The sequence below is a fragment of the Pseudorca crassidens genome, chromosome 8, assembly GCF_039906515.1.
Source record: "Pseudorca crassidens isolate mPseCra1 chromosome 8, mPseCra1.hap1, whole genome shotgun sequence".
Lineage (NCBI taxonomy): Eukaryota > Metazoa > Chordata > Mammalia > Artiodactyla > Delphinidae > Pseudorca > Pseudorca crassidens.
In genome coordinates, this window is record NC_090303.1 from 68,360,936 (window position 1) to 68,369,313 (window position 8,378).

The window sequence follows — 8,378 nt, forward strand, 5'->3', positions numbered from 1 at the left end:
TACATGTGGTAGGTAATAGTTTTTACATTTGTCTGTGCTAGGAAGAATACAATTATACAGTAGACTTTCAATACCAACTTGACCTTGGATATCATTAGATGAAGTGCTGTAGTAAGATTTAATTATGAGTGCCAGATTTCAGAAATTTTTACATCTAGGGAATGTCCAGAAAAGTAAGAGAAAGAGTGTCCACAAAAAAGTTTGGTTTTATAGAAGCTAAGAGAGGGTTTCTAGAAAGAAGAGTTAATCAACCATTGAACACTACTGCAATGATTCCAACAGACTCTACAACATGAATGCCATGTTGTAGAATCTGTCTTGCAGAGAGAGGTAGATGAGCTGGAAGCCACACTGGAGTGTTTATTTTACGACTCCCCACTAAAATGTAAGCTCCATAAGAAGAAGGAGGTTTTTTTTTTCCTTCCTAGTGCTATACAATGCCCGATAGAGGAGGCACTCCACAGTACCTTAATTTATTGAATTTTAAGCAAAAGTATATTCCAGGTCCTGTGCTAAGTTGCTAAGTGCTGGGATTTAAAAAGAAAAAACCATATTTTTCCCCAGGTGGTAATGAGGTCTATAGAGAAAAAGTAAGAAAAGAGGAAAGAGGACAGGGACTGTAGGAGGCAAGAGGGGTAGATCACAATTGTCAATGAGCAAATCACAGGAGGCCGCTTTAAGACAGTTATGTTTGCACAAAGCATGAATTGGCTGAGGAGGGAAGACCTAACAAAATCTGTGAGAAGTGCATTCCACACAGAGGGAAAAGTTAACCCTTGATGTTCTGACGTGAGACTATGCCTAGAATATTTGAGAAACAACAAGAAACAAAGAATTGATTATTATAATTGTTATTAAAATTTGCCCAAACACCCTATGAGGTAATTCCTAGCTTCATCTTGCAAATAAGGAAATGGAGATTCAGAAAAGTCACCCTGTAAATAACAGGTTTCCTTCCACAAAGTAATGCTTGCTGTGGGCCACCGTTTCTCAATAGTGGCACTCTTGATATTTTGGGCTGGATAATTCTTTGTTGTCAGGAGTGGTCCTGTGCATCACAGGCTTCTACCCACTATATGCCTCTACCCACTATATGCCTCTACCCACTATATGCCACTACATGCCAATAGCACCCCTCTCCCCACAAATCCCACGTGACAAAAATTTCTCCGGACATTTTTAAATGACCACTGGGGGTAGGGAGAGTGAAATCATCCCTGGTTCAGAACCACTGTCACCTAGTAGTACAGATAACAGGCAAGGCATCATTCTAAATGACTGACAGTTAACTTAGGCCCTATTTTTAAGAAATGACCAAATTAGTTGCAGCACAATGATGATATTTAATCCTATTAATGGTCATCTTATGCATAACTGATTGACTCAGCTATGAGGCATGTGAATCAGCTGGAGAGACTGCCTCAAATACTAAATTGACTAGAGTGAGCTTATGCTTTGCATTAATCAACAATGCCTTATGTGCATGTAAAATTGAAAGCACACCATGGAAATTCTGAGTGATTTTACCATGAGAATATTTATGTGCACATTTTATTAGCCTAATTCATTTTATTAAAGAGCATAAAACATATTTTATATTCAAAGTTTTAGGACAAAGCTACCATTAGATTTTATTAATTTTCCAAACAAATCAACCTCAGTGTAATTAACTCTTAATGAATATACCCTCGCTTCACAAATCTTGAACTCTCCAACTACAATTTATGTACCCCACAACTATTATAACAGAGTTAGTATGTTTTAAAATACTGTCTATGCCAATTTATTGAGGGTGTGGCTTGGGGATATATTCATTCAAGTTTGCCTTATACTCCTTAGTAAAGAAATACATCATTGTGAATTAAGGAGGCTCAACTTTCATCATTTAAGTAAACATACATAACTTTTCCCTGCCTCATAAAAATAGATATCCATATAACTATTAGACCCATCCTTGTCTTAATGATAAATGAATGGCATCATGGAACTGTTTAAGCACTGCACTGGGTAAAGCAGCCCTGAGTGCATTCAAACATGCACTGAGGAAAGGCAGTTCAGAAGCTTTCGACAGGCCTTAACCTTACAGAATGTGTTTCTTCCCTGGCCACCTGAACAGAGCCTGTGGCTGCTGGGCCAGTGGGAGAAGCTTACACAGAGCTTTGTTTCCCACCTGGCACTGAAAGCCTTCCCACCAGATTGAAGACATACAAGTATGTTAAGAGAAGGGATTGTGCACTGGAGCTGTTGTTTACAACATGATTTGGGCTAATTAAAAATTATAATACATAAAAACTCAGGGAGAGCTTAGCAAAGAAAGCGAAGTTAAATCCTAATGCTGTTTAATCAAGCACGAAGTCATGAGATCTTCTAAAAAATATTTTGAGCCTCTGATAATATTCATATTAGAACATTTACTACAAACCTATTATATTCCTAGACATAGAAAAAGATCATGAAGTATACCATTTTTTACTTTAAAGTTGTTTTTAAAAGCTCAACACAATTGAGACATCTTTCTTGTAACTAAACTGATTTATACTGCAAAAGTTATGAAGTCAGAATCATATAGGGCAATTATATTTCTTATGTCTCTCAAAATCTGGGCTACCATCCTAATGTTATGTATGCAAGTAATGTTTTCTTTTTCCCCTTAAAGGATACTTATTATTTAATTTGAGGCCATCTAGTAATATTACCCTATGGTTATTTCCAGAAAACATAATAAAACTCTAATATTTGAGTTAACACAACATATTCTCATCATCATTTTCACCAAGCAAAATTTGTAATCTTAACTGCTATTTGCTCCTTCTCTCTCTCTCTCTCTCTCTCTCCCCACCTCCCATTTCATTTCATTTTATTTTTTTGGTCCACTGCCATCTCCTAAAAAAGAATGGTGCTGAAAAGAAGGAACTCTGTATCAATAGTTGGGGACTCGGCTTATTGAATATTACTTTCTTAATATGCCAAAAGCTGATATTTTAAGTAAAACCATTTCTCTATTTTCATTATAGATCTGTGGATTAATATAATAAATACAGAGAGGAATTCTACGCAAGTTGTGAAAAGAAAATAGAATTTTGAGCAAGGGGGGGCATTTTTAGTTGTGACAGTTTTATGAGATACTATGCATTCCAATGACTCTCATAAATCCAGGAATTCAAGCATGGCACAGTGAGTTCAGATAAGATCCACAAGTGAATGACTAATTTTTTAAGCAAGTGCAACTTATATTACTATTGCAATAAACATAGTTATTACCAGCGAGTGAGGCAATTTTGCAGCCTTTTTAGTAAACTCTCTTCCATTTCCTTACCTTTTAAAATCCATGTAAACAAGTGAAAGATATTTCAGGACAGATTGCATGCATCCCTTTTTTTTTTTTTTTAATACTCACGGTCTTTTGTTCATTCTAGAAGAAAGGGTTTAAATCTAGAGTGCTGTTGGCAATTAATGAGAATCATTCTTGATAATAGTGCTTAGCAGAATTAGTTTCTTTTAAGATGCTTAATTGCAAATTATTCTTCAACACTAAAAGAATATGCTAAATCAAAGCCCTTGTTTCTGTGTTTTTATTTTTCCTTTTCACCGCACTGCAGAATTAATTTAAGCACATTTTACCAAAACTTTAAACAGGGAAACAGTTTACTTTTCTCTCAGAGTATTGCTTAAGTGAAATGTGAAGGAATGTTCGTGTGTATGTGTGAGAGAGAGAGAAAGCTTCCAAAGTTCTTTGAAAAATATCAAGATCTGATAAAAACACTTAAATGAGATAGTAGTAGCAATTCAAAAAAGTAATTCACCACATGCTTTATGGCATAAGTGCTATTTCTAAGAGGAGAGGAAAGAGTAGTCCTCAAATGTCAGCATGAATGTAAGCTGTCAAAACAGCAAATGCGTCTAGAGGAAAGACTGCCTTCAAAAAGCTGGGCAAAAGGATGAGATAAAGTAATGAGGTGTGACTGACATTTCATACTGAGATTCATCATGTTGTCACTACAACAATCAAAAGTTGACTCTGTTGGGGTATGATGCCAGGTGTGTAATAGCGAGTTGACTGATCTCTACTATTTATCTTATAGTAAACAAGAAGGGATAAGGAGGTTTTCTGCCCAGCTCCACTTTTACTTGATTTACAACCCTGACTAACCTTATTAGACATAGGTAAAGCGTCACGAATTGCAGGCATCAACTTGGAAGTTGAATGACCAAGAATAATGTGTTTGACCAATTAACTGACTATCACATTTTTAACTTATCCATAGACACAATAAAAGCAACATCTTCCCCATTTTAACCTACTCACTTGCTTCTTCTGTAACATAGTCACAGTTATTCATGAAAAAGAAAAAGAGAACTACTTAGAATAGTTTCAAGATGATTCAAATATTAACTAGGAGTCTGATCAAGAGTTTCTTAATTAAGGTTGCTGTTGCCTTAGAATAAGCCTGTCAACAATACTTACAGTACAGCTAATATACCTTAATGAATGAGCATGATATAGTTTAAAGAATACTGTCAAAGGAAAATCACATACAATATTCAAAGGGACTGAACCATCTTTCTCCTTACTGCATATTAACCTTGCATATAAATTCAATTGAACTTAAAAGTAAAATTGGCTTTATTAAGTACTCAGAAATGTTTTCTCTTTATTCTGATTGCAAATTAGATTAGTATGCTCACAGTTGATCTCCTTTCAGATAGTATAAGGCTTTTTTCAAACAAAGATGGAAAATCAGTGTAATTATAGCTCAGTGACACTTTTGTAATGGGGAGAGATGTAGATGATACCTTAGTTAATACCTGAAAAAATTAATTATCTATTCCATTAAAGAGGTATCTTAATAATTTCCAAATGTAGAAACCATTTTTCTGTAAGCTTTACCTTTCAATTTCTGGCTCTATTTTGTGGCATCCACCACATGAATGGAAAAGCCAATTTAAAAAAAGAATACTCAAATATGTACTGAGCTTCTACCGTGTGCCATGCCCTGTACTAGGTATTCTGCACTTGATCTTAGCCAAAAGGCCGAGAAGTGATGTACTAGGTATTCTGAAAATAAAAGAAATATGAGATAATTATGCAAGATATTCAAGGCAAAAGCAGTTATAATAAAATATTTTTGATAAAGAGATTTCTAATGAATTATACAAGCATTTTACTCTATTCTCTTTATTTGGTAGATGTCTTTATAAACACAAGTCAGTATGAAAATGCATCTCCTATTGCCATAACATAGTCTCTATGATTCATGAAAAAAAATTTTAAACAATCCTTATTACACCTTTTTCCCTAACTTTCATTATATACCAAATTATTCCAAAACATAATGGCTTGAAACAACCCATTATATTCACAGATCCTGTGGCTCAGGAACTCAAATAGGGCATAGTAGAAGTATATTTTTTTTGCTCTATGGTAGATGAGATCTCAACCAGAGAGACTCTAAAACTGTGAGAAACTTAATGAGTGGGCCTAGAACCATTTGCAGCTCATTCATTTCCATATCTGGCATTAGCCTGAGCTAACAGGAACACTAGGATCGCTGTTCAGAAGATGTGCATGTAGTATTTTTGTGGCTTGGCTTCCTCACAGCATGGCAGTTTCAGAATAGTAAGACTTCTAATATAGTAGTTCAGGGCTTCAATTGTGAATATTCCAGGGATCAATGTAGAAGATACAATTGTGACTGTATAAATAGAAAAATGAATAGCACAGCACCTTCAGCCATTTAAAAATATCAAACTGCTTCCTGAATACATTTAATTCCATTTATACTTATAATTTGCTTACTACATCAGTTTGCACAATTTAAATCTTGGTTTGATTTCCCCTCTACATGGAAGTGGCCTTTGGTATTCCTTGGTTCTCAAATGAAACACATTTATCATGATGAATTAATAAGCTAGAATTCTAACTGATCACAAGTTAGTGTCATTGACCTCAGTCAAACCTTCAGTTTGCAATCACTTTTGGGTGAGCAGAGGATTAGACCCTGGGTTCTGAGGTGATACCACCAAACTACTAACATCTTGCCTAAAGCCATGCTTTCTCTTGCTTTTTCACCTCTCTATATCAATACTCTGTTATAACAAATCAGAAGCATGTTTTCTGGGAATACATAGCCCATCTTTGGAAATATTTTTATACCTAGACACTTCCTCATATATTTACTCATTCTTATATTATTATTATTTTTTAGTAACATCCCCCCTTGTTACTTCTTATCACACAAAGAATAAAATCCAGTCTCTGCTCTTACAGCCTAAAAAGTCATATGTGTTTTTGTTTTGGTTTGGTTTGTTTGTTAATACTTGAAAGTCGTTTTACCATTTGTCTCCTTTGATTGACTATAATCTCCACAAGAACTGGGACATTCACTATCCTATACCTAGTCCTAAATTAGTACTTGTTTCATAGAAATAATTAAATATGTATAGTTTACATTGAATTAATCAATGTTTAGTCCAATTCAAGGGAAGACTAAGATTCTACTATCTTTAGGGACTTTAGGGTCATCTTTCAGAAGGAACAACATTTATTTAGTAGAAAAATGGAAAAAGACAATTTTAGAAGGCAAATAAATCTCATTGGTAACTTAAAAGACACTGGGTCAGATTTTCAAAAGGAAATAAGTACAAGGATGTATGTGTTCAGGCAAATTAAAAACGTGGTTAAGCATTATGGCTGTAAGATCAACTTTGTGCTAATGTTCCCAAGTTTTAAACAGTAACTATTTAAGCACATTTTTATTTGCCAGCATATGATAACAGATTGAGCTTTGATGACAGCATTTGCCCTAAATTCATTCAGGCAATCAATGATAACATGAGAAAGAATGATATCCTGCATAAAGATGGGGCTAAGCTGAGAGCTATCATAGAGAAAGAATTAGCTAGTTCTGGTTCATGAGATTGAGATATCAGAAAGAAGGAAAAAAATGAAAAAGGAAAAATTAATTCTACTTCCAGAGTCTGAGAGACTGTATCTCACAATGGTTGTGTTGGCAGAATGGGAAACCAGTTAAAAAAAAAAAGAAAGAGCCAATTTTACATGAAAGATAGTTAGTTTGCCTTGGAAATATGGACTTTTGAGACAATACTCAAATGGAAATATTCTATTAAAAACTGAAAATATTTGAGTGTTGAGTTAAAGATGTATGTAGCTGCTTTGGTCAGATTTCTAAAAATGCCCTCCACCCAAAGATTCCTGATGCCTGGGTATTTAATGAAATAGTAATCTAGGTACTGTGGTGAAGAGATTTTGCAGATGGAATTAAAATTACTATCAATTCAGTTTAAGATAAGAAAAATATCCTGGATTACTCAGGTGGGCCCAGTTTTATCACATGAGTCAGAAGAGTCAGTCACAGAAAGATGCAACTTAAGAGAGAGGCAAAGGAGAGATGAGGCAAATGTAAAGTCGGAGAGATTTGAAGCATGAGAATGACTCAACCCATTGTCGCTGACTTTGCATTTAGAGAATGGAGGCCATGTTCCAAGGAATGGAAGATGTCTCTAAAAGCTGAAAATGATCCCTGGTTAACAGCTAGCAGGGAAATGGGAACCTCAGTACTACAACTGCTTGGAACTGAATTCTGACGATATGTTAAGTCAAGCTTGGAAAAAGGTTCAACACAGAGCTTCCAGGAAAAAATGCAGTCCTGTTGACACAGTGATTTCATGAAGCCAAGAACAAAGAACCAGCTTAACTACTTTGTGCCTACACTTCTGACCTACAGAACTCTTAGATAATTATGTGTGTTGCTTTAAGCACCTAAATTTGTAGTAATTTATTATGACAGCAATAGAGTTTCTACACAGCAGTGACTCAATGAATACCACTTAAGTGACAACATAACTGAAGCACACAGAAAAGAGAGAAGAGTTTCTGGTTTAAGATTAAGCTTTGGGAGTCCTACTTAAAATGAGGAGATGACTGGAGAGAGTGGGGTCAGTGAAGTCACACCAAATAATGTGGAGGGAATGCATGGATGGTCAGTGATCAAAAGCACATTTGACAATTATAGGAACTATTCAGGGTCATGCAAATAAAGGCAGCTAAAAACAGGAGTGGATGATCAATAAGTTAATGTTACAGAAAAGTCAAGCAGGGCAAGGATGAAGAAAAGGTCACTATTTGAGGAAATCATTGGAGGTGGAAATGAAATTTGAGGAATAAGAAAGGAGTGGCAAAGAAATAGTTTGGGACAAGTATAGATTGATTGCTTTAGGAATTTAGATATATGAATGCATAGAACAGTGAGTGCAGGAGAAAAGGCAAGGAATAATTGAAATAAATGTGACTTCAGTACAAAAGATGACCCTGTTTTACCAAAGAACTGTCAGTATTAATTATCACATGTTTACATTAT

General features: G+C 35.1%; 1 non-coding gene across 1 annotated transcript; it reads right to left on the reverse strand.

Moving 5' to 3' along the window:
• Positions 1–4,857: 4,857 nt before the first annotated feature.
• Positions 4,858–5,044, reverse strand: LOC137229583 (U2 spliceosomal RNA). Its single transcript, XR_010945744.1, has one exon. It is a non-coding gene; the product is annotated as a U2 spliceosomal RNA (small nuclear RNA).
• Positions 5,045–8,378: the final 3,334 nt, after the last annotated feature.